Source organism: Stomoxys calcitrans, chromosome 4 (assembly GCF_963082655.1).
Source record: "Stomoxys calcitrans chromosome 4, idStoCalc2.1, whole genome shotgun sequence".
NCBI classification, from domain to species: Eukaryota; Metazoa; Arthropoda; class Insecta; order Diptera; family Muscidae; genus Stomoxys; species Stomoxys calcitrans.
The window spans coordinates 48,342,988-48,356,903 of NC_081555.1; positions in this window are offsets into that span (position 1 = coordinate 48,342,988).

The following is a 13,916-nucleotide window of genomic DNA, read 5'->3' on the forward strand; positions in this document are numbered from 1 at the left end:
TTTCGATGTGTTGCAAACAGAATGACAAATTGAATATACCCCCATACTTCGGTGGTGGGTATAAAAAGGATAAAAGAAAAGATTTGCTCTGCTATTAGAGCGATATCAAAATATGGTCCGGTTTGGACCACAATTATATTATATGTTGGAGACCTATGTACTATGTCAGCCAATTCTAATAAGAATTGCACCCTTTATTGGCTCAAGAAGTAAAATAGATAGATCGATTTATATGGGAGCTATATCGGTCTATAGACCGATTCAGACCATAATAAACACGAATGCTGATGGTCATGAGACCATCCGACGTACAAAATTTCAGGAAAATCGGATAATAATGCGACCTCTAGAGGCTCAAGAAGTCAAGACTCAAGATCGGTTTATATGGCAGCTATATCAGGTTATGGACCGATTTGAACCTTTTTTGACACAGTTGTTGAAAGTCATAATAAAATACGTCATGAAAAAATTTCAGCCAAATCTGATAGGAATTGCGCCCTCTAGAAGCCCAAGAATTCAATTCCCCATATCAGTTTATATGGAAGCTATATCAGGTTATAGACCGATTTGAACCATACTTGGCGCAGGTGTTAGATATCATAACAAAATACTTTATGCAAAATTTCATTCAAATCTGATAAGAATTGCGCTCTCTAGTGGCTCAAGAAGTCAAGATTCAAGATCGGTTTATATGGCAGCTATATCAGGTTCTGAACCGATTTGAACCTTATTTGGCAAAGTTGTTGAAAGTCATAATAAAATGCGATATGCTAAATTGCAGCCAAATCAGATAGGAATTGCGCCTCTTGGTCGATTCCCCATATCGGTTTATATGATAGCTATATCAGGTTATAGACCTATTTGAACCATACTTGGCACAGTTGTTGCAAGTCATATGGCATCATCATGTTCAATTTCATTCCAATCGGTTAAGAATTGCGCCCCCTAGAGGCTCAAGAAGTCAAGACCCAAGATCGGTTCATATGGCAGCTATATCAGGTTATGGACCTATTTAAACCATTCTTGACACGGTTGTTGGATATCATAACAAGACACGTCGTGCAAAATTTCAGTCCAATAGGATAAGAATTGCGCCCTCTAGAGGCTCAAGAAGTCAAGACCCAAGATAGGTTTACAATCCCAACCGACCTACACTAATAAGAAGTATTTGTGCAAAATTTTAAGCGACTAGCTTTACTTCTTCGAAAGTTAGTGTGCTTTCGACAGACAGACGGACGGACGGACATGGCTAGATCGACATCAAATTTCACGACGATCTAGAATATATATACTTTATGGGGTCTCAACTGAATATTTCGAGTAGTTACAAACAGAATGACGAAATTAGTATACCCCCATCCTATGGTGGAAGGTATAAAAAATTGAGAGATTTTGGTTATACTAAATACCAAATAGAGCGCCCCGGTAGCTGAGCTAGTAGAAAATTTGGATTATTCGCTAAATTTGCAGCAAAATTCATTATTTTTAAAGACACTAAGGAACAGGGGCAAACTTCTCAGTCCGAGTCCGAAGTTTTTTTGTAGAGAAGTTCTACATAGCATAGTATCTCACAAATGTTGCCATCGTTAGGAGGGGATAACCACCGCTGAACATGTTTTCCGATGGTCTCGCCAGGATTCGAACCTAGGCGTTTAGCGTCATAGACCCAAGGGCATACTAACCTCTGCGCTACGGTGGCCTCCTTAAGACAATGTCTTTGACGAAGTTTTCGGGATCTCACATCAACATTTTGAAATGTTGCAGACGAAATGATGACTAGGATAGTGAGCCCATACAATGGTAGTGGGCATGAGAATATGTCCTGTTTTTATTGACAAGAAGTGAGGAATTGTTTCTATGGCTTTTGAGGTCATACACTAAGCGTTGAAATGAATGAAATCAAAGGAGAAAATGCGGCTGCAAGGAAGCAGTAAAAGGTAAAACAACAATTTTGAAATTAATGGTCATTTGAAATGATTTAAAATTTCATGTGTATTAGCAGCTTGACATAAACAAAAGCTTGAAATCATCTCAGAAGTCTTTAAATTCGAAATTTTCTTATGACATCCATTCACATGTATGCTAAATGCGAAGCTGTAAATGCTGCACAAAGGCTAAAAGAGTTAATGACTTGAAAGTCGAGTACTGTAATGAAGGGTTAGCAAATGAGTTGGCATGAAACTTAATGCTGATTTAATGGAATATCAAATTTTTATAGGAACTGTTATTGGACATTGCAATGTTAATTACCTCCAATTGTGGTGCAGTCAGGACAGTATGACCTCAAGCGATTTCTGCTGGACTATTTCCATGTCAGCTATTGTCTATCTAGATATGTTGCAATCGGTCGGTGTGTAATCAAGACGGACACTATAAAGGGAACTGTTGAGGCTTTTGATGAAAACCAATTTTCCTCAGGATACGAAGGGACTCACGAAGACACCGGAATCTTGGAATAATGACGTTGATCGAAAGTTTATAATGACGGAATTTGTGGTGAAGGAAGCCTTGAGGAGCTTTAAACCATTTAAGTCACCCGGACCTGATGGAATATTTCCGGCCTCGTCTGGACAAAATTTTCACAGAGTGCCTAAGAGTTGCATATACTTCGAAAGCCTGGCAAGAGGGAAGGGTGGTGTTTATACCCAAGCCCTGCAAGGCAAATTATGCGACACCAAAGGCCTATAGACCCATAAGCCTTACGTCCTTTCTACTCAAAACCATGGAACGTATTGTGGACACCATGATAGAGAGTAGGAGATCCAACGAACTGCTCAAATACAAACAGCATGCCTATGTCAAGGGAAGGTCGTTGGAGACTGCCTTGCACAAGGTTGTGCATTAAATAGAAGAATCCTTCGATGCCAAGACGTGCACACTGGCAGTATGCATTGACATCGAGGGGGCTTTTAACAATGTGCAGACCGGGTGGACCCGGCCCTGAAAGACTTGATAAACCATATGCTAAGGAACAGGTGGATAAATTGTGTGTCCCATGGCATAAATATAAGGGATGAAGTGGCACAGGGCAAGCCACAGGGCGGCATTTTATCGCCACTCCTATGAGTGACCACCATAAATGACCTATAATGGATGGTGACTGACGAGGGATTTGAACCCGTCTGCTATGCCGACGATGTTACAATTCTTCTAAGGGGTAAGGACTCGAAACAGCTATGCAGAAGGGCCGAAAGGGTCTTGCATATGGCATAAGACTGGGCTAGACCCAGGGGTTTCATTATTAACCTAGAGAAGACTGAAATATGCCTGTTCAAGGGGAAGGCGAAGGTGGGCCAATTTAACGCTCTACGTTTCCTCAATAAAACAATGTCGATATCAGAAAAGGTCAAATACTAAGGAGTGATCTTGGATGGGAAACTGAATTGGATATGTCACATTCAGGAGCCTACTGAGAAGGCTTTCAGATGTTGGGCACTATGTAGACGGGCTGTAGGCTCGAAATGAGGTCTAAATCCGAGGATAGTACACTGGCTCTACCGAAGCGTGATTAGACCAATACTTACTTACACCTCAGTAGTTTGGTGGACTGCTATGGAGAAAAAGTGCAACATAAGGACCACAACAGGTTCAGAGAATATGTCGTCTTGGCATAGCCGGAGCGATGAGTACCACGCCCACTAGGGCACTGGAGACTATTCTAGATATCCGACCGATTGACATACATATTAAGTGTGAGGCAGCCACTGCGGCCATGAGACTTAAGGCGATGGGAGAATGGATTGGGGATGGGAGCAGCTCATACCATGGCGGTATAATCGAGGTGATGCGGGGAAACCTGGAAGGAAGGGAAGAGCTTTCCGATCGGATACCTGAGATGAACCTTGAAGTAGAGTGCGAGGCACTGCTGCCATCGGCACACTCTTGGATTGACGGAACCCTAGTATTGCCATCTGGAAGATCATGTTACACGGATGGATCAAAGCTGGGGAACAGAGTGGGCCAGGGGGTTTACATTGAGAACCCAGGGACTGAGATCTGTTTTAGATTGCCTGACCTGCAGGCGGAGATCCGGGCGATCACGGAATGTGTGAAGTGGTGTGGTGCTAACGCGAGGACGTCGAGTGTGAACAGCTTTACCGACATAAAAATTGCCATTAGGGCAATAACAACCAGGACGGTAAGGTCACGAACAGCCTTGCAGTGTAAGAAGGGTGGAAAAATCTGCATCACTTGGGTGCCGGGTCATAACGGAGTAGGGGGAAATGAAAGGGCAGACGACTATGAGGTGGAGGCCAGAAGACTGCCATCAATAAACTTGGTTAACCCGAAGCCTTTCGGGTCGACGCAGTCCGAGTTAAGAGAGTGGGCGACGAATGCGCATGCAACATTGTGGAACAGCTAAACGGTCGGTAGGACGGCGAAAATCGTATGGGGGGATCCAAATCGTGAGAAGACGAGCCTATTACTGAAAGGAAGCAAGAAGGAGGTCAGTATAGCTATTGGTATCATAACGGGACACATAGGACTACGTGCTCACTTATGTAAAATCGGTGAGGCAAGTGATAGCATGTGTAGGGCATGCGGGAAAGATGATGAGACATTGGAGCATTTTCTTTGTCATTGCCCGGCTTTCGCGTCTAGCAGATACCGGCACTTAGGTGGAGACAACATGCCAGCCATTAACCAACTTAGGGGAGTGTTATTGAAAACATTTAAGGATTTTGTAAGTAGCAAGGAATTCCTAACTTAAAATTTTCTTTTTAGAGGTTACTTTATAGTTTTAGCAGCGCACAACAAGCCAATTACTGGCTTAGGTATAAGTCAATAGTGGCATGGGGCGAATTAATATCTGCACCCTCTTTTCAACCTAACCTAATCTAACCTAACCTAGTTATAAATTATTATTTCTTGAGGTAGTGTTAATGCCTTGCAACTCCGCCGCAGGTGGGCCTGTGTTTCTCATTGGCTGAAAGCCTTGAGGACTCATTTCCAATTTCTTCGCAATTAGGCCAACTGTCGTTTTTACTTCACTGAAATCACCTTTAATCTCCAGAAATGCTACCATTGCATGTTTCTTGACAGCGAGAAAACACTCTATGTAGGTGACTAAGTCGTGAAGGGCTATTTCAATGGACTTGCTCTTTCTATATGCATATTGTTGCAGAGTTAGGCGATCACCAGGTATCTTTGCTCTAAGATATGCTTCTATCAACCTCTCTAGAGTCTTCAGCGTAAGGGTTGACAGACTTAAAGGTCAAAAATCTTTCACCTACGCTTGATTAAATTTTTTCCTGCTTTCGGAATGAAAAAGACCTTTGCAACATGCTGATATAAGCAGAATACATCTGCTTGTAATTGTAATTCAACCTGTGACAACTCATCATGTCCTGGCTATTTAAAGGAATCAGACACAATATTCCTAATAACGTCCGACGAATGCATATCAGTGACAGCCTCTTCTGGTGCCACATTGTCTATTGGGGAGTTTCCTGGGAAAGTGTGCCAACGAGTAGTTCCGGTGTTTCCTTACTAGACATTGTACATACATTTTCTGAATTTTTAATATATCCTACCGTAATAGGTTTCAAGAATAGAAGTTTTCTTAGCCTAGAGGCCTCAGATGCATCCTCCACTGAGCTGAAGAATTCCAACCATGATTTGTCCTGAGCAGCATTGTGGCTTACGTCCATCATGGCGGTTTCCGTTTGTCCCAAGGCTTGACTCTAGGACATAAGCTACCCTACAGGAAAAGGGACAGGTCCCAAACCTGTCACAGGATAAATGCTCTGGTGACGGGGACCGGTCGGAGTTCTCCTCCCTTTATATGGAAAAAAACCAATCATTTTATAAGGGTTTGTCGCTCGAGGTGACGAATTGCCACCATTCTAACACTGTAGGATAGGTCCTGGGACAGTTCGAAAAGGATGAGTATACTTTGCAAGTATTTTTAATGGAGATAACATTTGTTACAAATATATTTAACGGAGAAGCACATCCTAATAATGACAAAGCGAATTTTTAAAAAATCTTAACAATCACAAGTGATGACAATTGAAACTTGTCATTCCCTGTATGATATTGTGCTATTTGGGGCAATTGACTACACATTACCTGTATTTATGGGCCTTCGTGATCCGCTCGACCTTTCGCAGTTTCCACTTCCTTTTTAGGTCTAAAAGAGGAGGCAGGAGGAGGAAACGCAGAGGTTACCATGTCCGCCTATGACACTGAACGCCTGGGTTTGAATCTTGACCAGACCATCAGTTTTCCCCTCCTAATGCTGGCAATATTTGTGAGATTCTATGCCATGTAAAACTTCTCCCCAAAGAGGTGTCGCACTGCGGCACGCCGTTCGGACTCGTCTATAAAAAGGGGGCCCCTTATTATTGAGCTTAAACTTGAATCGGGCTGATATGTGAAAATTTTGCCCCTGTTCATGGGAAAAACTTGAAATTTTTTTATAGGTCTACAGGGGGATATTTGTGCAGAATGTGTGCCGAAATTTATTCTAATCTGCTGCCTTCTGCTTAGACGAAGGTCTACTTCTGCCAAATTTTCCCCAAGGCTGGGGCTAATACAACGATGATAAGATGATTACGTTGTGGTCATCCAACACTTCTCAGTCATATATCCTTCTGCACAGAGCACCCTATTCCTCAGTGGATGGTTCTTGGGCAAATTTGCATTTGTATTGATATTCTCTAATACAAGCGCAATATCTAGTACCTGTTGCCTCTTCCTGGCAGGAGCGGCTTCAACTAAGGACTTAAGGCTTGAAGGCGACATTTCCGAATCTTGTGCCATACCAGCCAACCAGTAATTACTTAGCTCCTTTCTACTCTATTGTGGATACCATTACAAAGCAAATAACATCAAGCAATCTGATCTAATACAAACAGAACGCCTATGTCAAGGGTAGGTCTGTGAAGACTGCCCTGCCCGAGGTTGTTCGTAAAATAGAAGAATCCTTTGTAAGGGTCGACACAGTGAACCAATCCTTACACCAGTATTGGAAGCACCGGATCCTTATAGATTACATGACTACATATGTAAAAGAACGGGTGGATAAATTGTTGGTCTCATGACATAAAAGAAGGAGAGAAAGTAGCACAAAGAACGCCACAGAGGTCCATTTTGTGGCCACTCTTATTGGTGACCACAATAAAAACCTGTTAAGGATGCTGACAGTGGAGGGATTTGAATCCAACTGCTACGTAGACGATGTTATAATACTTCTAAGAGGTAAGAATCTCAATTAGCTCTGCAGAAGGGCCGAAAGGGTCTTGCAGATGGCTTACGATTAGGATAGACCTAGGAGTCTCAATGCTATCCCAAAGAAGACTAAAATTATCCTGTTAACGAGGAAAACGAAGGTGGGCCGATTTCGATATTTGACAATGTGAAATACTTAGGAGTGATATCCGATAGGAAACTGAGTTGGAAGTGTCACTTTCACTTTCTCTACAGGAGCGTGATTAGACCTAAGACGACACTGGAGGTTGAATGCGATGAACTGTTGCCAGCGGAACAAACTTGGATTTACGGATCTCTGGCATTGCCTTGTGGAGGTTTATGCTACACGAATGACCAAAGGCCAGAGGGGCCTGGGAGTTTACATTGCGAACTCAGTAAAGGTCAGAGTCAATAAACTTGGTTACCCCGAACTCTTTCCGGTCGCCGCAGTCCGAGTTAAGGGCGTGGGCGACGATCGCGCATGTAACACTGTGAAGCAGCGAAACAGTCAGTAGGACGACGAAAATGTTATGGGGAGATCCGATCGTGAGAAGACTAGGCTATTACTGAAAGGAAGTAGGAAGGAGATCAGTACAGCTTTCGGTATCATAACGGGACACTTCAGGGTCACATATGAAAAATCGTTGCGGTAATTTTATTACATGTGGAGAGCATATAGGAAAGATGATGAGACGTTGGAGCATTTGCTATGTCTTTGCCGAGCTTTCGCGGCTAACAGACACCTGCAATTAGGAAGTGGGATCACAATATCATATTTGAATCGACTGGGGGGCGTGGTACGAAGAATAATTAGGGATTCTGTGAGTACCACTAAATTTCTAAATTAGATTTTTTCGAGGTAACTTTATATATTGGATTGTCCAAAAAGTAATTCCGGATTTTTTAAAAGAAAGTAAATGTATTTTTAATAAAACTGAATGAATGAATTTTAATTAAATATACTTTTTTGAAGACCCAAATTGTCTTGGTGAGCAAATACGCCTATTTGGGGGTTTTTATGGTGATGGGACGTCCCCTGGACAATTGGTTCCGAATGTTGGTATCAAATTCTTGGTCTACTCCCAAATACCTTTCAATAGAGCTCCATATTTCCATAGTCGGCTAACGTGACCGGTTTGGGGAGTGTTTTTGGGAACGCGGCCTGTTATACTCTAAAATACCTCTTATTTAAGTCCCATATTGCAATGGTCAGCAAATACTTCCTATTTGGGTGGAAATTTGGAGGTGGGGTGGCCGCACACACACTTTTTCCCGAATATTGATATCAAATTCGTGCTTTACTACCAAAGACCTGTAATTTGAACCCCCTATTGCTGTGGTCGTAAATAAGTCCTTTATAGGGAATGATTTTGTTTCCCACATTTGGATATCAGATTCGTATTCTACACTCAAATACCTTTTTTTTATCAAATACCGTATTGTCATGGTCAGTAAATAAGTTCAGTTTGAATGGTTATGGGTTGGTTTTGGGAAAGGGGTGGACCCTAGAAATTTGTTCCCACCAGATTCAAATTCGTATTCTACTCGCAAATACGTTCCATTTGAGTCCCATAATGCCATGGTCGGTAAATATGTACGATTTCAGGGTGTCTCGGGGTTTGGGGTTGGATTACTATAAAAGAGCACAAAAAATTTCGCTTAAATAGCACTACTGATCACCGAGATCTGAGAGTTTCTGAAAATTAGGTTAAGGAGGAGGGTCCCACCCACGATAGAAGGGAGTTACGACCAGGAACGAGTCTGTGAGGAGGCATTTCAAAGCAAGCGCGGAAGACACGTTGCGTAGCAACAACTGAGAGAAAAAGCTCTTGTGGGCGAAGGCCTTCTATTCCCTAGAGCAGAGCATGATGGCAGCTGGTTGGAGAGAAAAACAGACTTAGAGACTCCACCCTTTAGATGCACTCCTTTTCGACCCCCATCCAAACAAGTTTTTCTGGCGGACCTTGTATATCAGAAATCATAAAAATAATAAGGACGTATATTTGTGGAAACACCCGTATGTAAATTTGCATGTGTAACATTAAATACTAATGTACCATGGTATATGCAAACATTACACTGACCAACAAAATGAAAAACATGCCCAAAGTTTTTTTTTTAATTGGGCAATAGCTTTTCTCTAACAGTCTTTGTGTTTGAGACATAGCTTAGGATCATAAGCGTGGAAAGCCCCCCCCCCCCAGAAATTTAAAAATTTCATTGTTTTCCATCAAATTTGGTTATATTTTTTTTCCTCTTCAAAGGGTTTTAGACTCCCCTTACCCACCCAGAAAGCTGGGCTAGCTTCGCTAATGCTTAGAACTTTTCGATTTTTACCCAGATTTACATTTTTTGGACACTACATTTTTTGTCCTGTTTTGAAATACTAACTCGCACTGAATATGTCGAGTGCCTGGTCCAAATGGGTTTTGCCATATATATCTTAAATATATATTTAGGAAATATTAAAAAAATCCCTAGTTTGTTGAAATTGCGAACCAGCAGCACTATAAAATATAATTACAACTTCAGCGCCAGCAGTGAACTCCTCATAATGTATCCAAAATGCGTGGTATGTCTACAGTTATATTACAGTGAAAAAGTCATAACATCTGCGTGGAGCCTAGCACGTCCGCATATGACGCCAAACCCCTAGATTTGAAATCCCGGCGTGAACATCATAAAACTTCTCAGCGTTGGTTATAAGTTTTACAGGTACAATTCCCTGTAAAACTTCTACCCAAAGAAGTGTCAAACTGCGTCACACCGATCGGATTCAGCTATAAAAAGGATCCCCCTTATCATTGAGCTTAGACTTTAATCGGACTGCACTCATTGATATGAGAGAAGTATTCTCTGTTCCTTAATGGAATGTTCATGGGAAATTTAGTTAAATTTAGGTTAGGTTAGGTTGAAAAGAGGGTGCAGATGTTAATCCGCCCCATGCCACTAGGGACATACACCTAAGGCAGTAATCGGCTTGTTGTGCGCTCTAAAAACTATAAAGTAACCTCTAAAAAGAAAATTTTAAGTTAGGAATTGCATGCTACTTAGAAAATCCTTAATTGTTCTCAATATCACTCCTCTAAGTTGGTTCATGTCTGATATTGTGTCTCCACCTAAGTACCAGCATCTGTTGGAACCGAAAGCCGGGCAATGACAATGAAAATGCTCCAACGCCTCATCATCTTCCCCGCATGCCCTGCACATGTTATCACTTGCCGCACCGATTTTACATAAGTGAGCTCGTAGTCCTATGTGTCCCGTTATGATACCAATAGCTATACTGACCTCCTTCTTGCTTCCTTTCTGTAATGGCCTCGTCTTCTCACGATCTGGATCCCCTCATAGGATTTTCGCCGTCCTATGAGGGGATCCGAATGTTGCATGCGCATTCGTCGCCCACTCCCTTAATTCGGACTGTGTCGACCCGAAAGGCTTCGGGTTAAGCAAGTTTATTGACGGCAGTCCTCTGGCCTTCACCGCCAAATCGTCTGCCCTTTCATTTCCCCTTACTCCGTTATGGTCCCTCAGAGAAGGCGTTAAACTTCTTCTTACACTGCAAGACGGTTCCTTGACCTTGCCGTCCTGGTTGTTATTGGCTTTATGGCAATTTTACTGTCGGTAAAGACGTGCAGACTCGACGTCCTCGCGTTAGCACCACACCACTTCACACATTCCGTTATCGCCCGGATCTTCGCCTGCAGGACCGTATTATGGTCAGGCAGTCTAAAGCAGATATCAGTCCCTGGGTTTCAATGTAAACACCCAGGCCCACTCTGTCCTCTAGCTTTGATCCATACGTGTAACATGATCTTCCAGATGGCAATACTAGGGTTTCGTCAAACCATGACTGTGCCGATGGCAGCAGTGCGTCACACTCGACTTCAAGGTTCATCTCAGGTATCTGATCGGAAACCTCTCCACTTCCTTCCTATATCGTTTCCTATCGTCGCCTCGATTATACCGCGATGGTATGAGCTGCTCCCATCCTCAATCCACTCTCCCATCGCCTTAAGTCTCATGGCTGTAGTGGCTGCCTCACACTTAATCAGTATGTCAATGGGTTAAATGAAGTAGTAATCATATTTTGCTTAGCCAAGGTGGCGTATGATATACTGGGCAGCATTATCGAAAATTAATCATGCACACCCATGTTCAACAAGACTTAATACATAAATAATTTTCAATGGTAGATGCTGTGTAGGAGGTTCTCGCCTTATCAAAAACTTTATAAACCATAACCATCTATGGGCCTTTTATGTTGCCAAGACTTTAAATTGAGATATCGGTCTACATGGCAGCCATAGACAAATCTGGATCGATTTGGGCCAAGTTACAGAAAAATGTCGAAAAGCCTAACACAACGCACTGTCCCAAATTTTGTTAAAACCGGACAATAAATGCGCCTTTAATGGGCTCAAGATCTTAAATCGAGAAATCGGTCTATATGACAGCTATATTCAAATCTGTACCGATCTGAGCCAAATTAATGAAGGATGTCGACTGGCCTAACGCAACTCACTGTCCCAAATTTCGACAAAATCGGACAATAAATGCGTCTTTTATGGCCCCAAAACTAAAACCGAGAGATCGGTCTATATGGCAACTTTATCCAAATCTGGACCGATTTAGGGCCTAAGACCCTAAATAGGCCGATCGGTCTATATGGGGGCTATTTTAAGATATAGTCCGATACAGCCTATCTTCGAACTTAACCTGCTTATGGACAAAAAAGAATCTGTGCAAAGTTTCAGCTCAATATCTCTATTTTTGAAGACTGTAGCGTGATTTCAACAGACAGACGGACAGACGGACGGACATTTCCAGATCGTCTTAGATTTTTACGCTGATCAAGAATATATATACTTTATAGGGTCGGAAATGAATATTTCGATGTACGAATATTTCGGTATGACAAAATGAATATACCCCCATCCTTCAGTGGTGGGTATAAAAATTTAGTCTCAGAAATTGCAGTCAGGTTAACCTTTAGACCAAATTTTTGAAAACAAAAGCTGTTAGAGAAGAACTGTTGCCGGATTTGGAAATGACTCTATAATTTAAGATAGAAAAACCAACAAAATAAGAAGAAATAAAATTCGTGTTGATCAGTGTTATTGTTGTATAATCGTTAAAACCGCCTCACGTGTGTGTGTCAAGGCAAAGAAAGCTAATTCGAGTAAAATTAGTATAATAACTGTGGGCAGAATATGTGGTCATGAATATGTGTGCCAAAACTAGCAAAAATCTTACAGAATATGAACTAATTTATTAACATTTTGTGTATTTAGGTACGAATGTATATATATGTCTAGTCTGATGTGCGTTCATAGATTCATTTACTTAATGATGATATACCGTGGGGATATGAAAAGAGTTTTTGCATACGATAAAAATCTTCACTGAATAGGAACGATAGATACCACAGAAACAGTAGAAGGTAGTTTCTATTGTTAAACCCTCCGCTAAGTCAGACCAATTCTGAGAACCTAAAGTGCAACTCCTTCTGACGGCCAGTACGAGACACAACACAGAGATTTTCTATAGTATCTCTTTCTCTTCGACGTCCCCACAGCTTCGGCAAAAGTCGTTACTCGCAACCTTCCGTCTGCCGGCATGTTTTTCGATCAGACAATGACCTCTTATGACGAACAAAATTACTGAGTCGTCAGTTCTAGCCAGCTACAGCAATGCGGTAAACCTCTTCAAGTCTAGATTAGTCACATTATTTTGGAATGTTAGCAACCTCCCCTTTGTGACAATCTATCATTCTTTGCGCCTCGGGCCTGATACTGATGACATAGCTGACATGTCGATAAAGGCGTACCCACAGATTTCAGTTCCACTGGAATGTGTAAGGGTTTGCAAGTTCTCAAGCTCGTTCGCTGTACAATTCCTTGTATATACCCAGTGCATGACACGCGGTTTAAACCCCTTACTTTTGCCAAAGCACTCTTGCAGGTGTATAGGGCAAGAGTTATCTTATCCTTCTTGCCCCTTCCAAAATCTTGGATTTTAAGTTAAATTTTCTGTCCAGCAAAACACCCAGGCATTTTGTACAAGAAATGGAACCATCCCTCCACCCAAGGAGACAGGTGCCACTGTATTAAACTTATTTCTCCTGCTGAAAAGAACTACCTCTGTCTTGCAGGGATTTACCAGACCACTCTCGGTAGACCACTTTGCTGTCGCACATAGAGATAGCTGAAGGAAATCGTTAAGAATGTTGGGAAAATTTCCCCTATCCAATAATACATTGTTAATCGCTATATTCCCGAGTAGAAAACACAGTATACTTCCTTGAGGTGTCCTAATGCTATTACATCTTTGTGTATCTAGAGATTAGAAGTCTGTCGTAATGCATCTTTCGGCAAGTAAGTTGTTAGAAAACTTTCTTATTGTAGCGTTGATTCCTCAAAACTCCAGCTTCTTCATGACCGAAGAATGGGTGTATATTCATTTTGCCATACCGTTTGTAACACATCGAAATGTCTATTTCCGACCCTATAAAGTGTATATATTTTTGATCGTCGTAAAAGTTTTAGACGATCTAGTCATGTCTGGCCGTTTGTCTGTTGAAATCACGCTATAGTCTTTAAAAATTTTAATATTGAGTTGAAATATTGCCCAGATCCTTTTCTAGTCCACAGGCAGGCTATTCTAGTCGAAGATGGGCTATATCGGACTATATCTTGATAAACTATATCATGATATAAGAA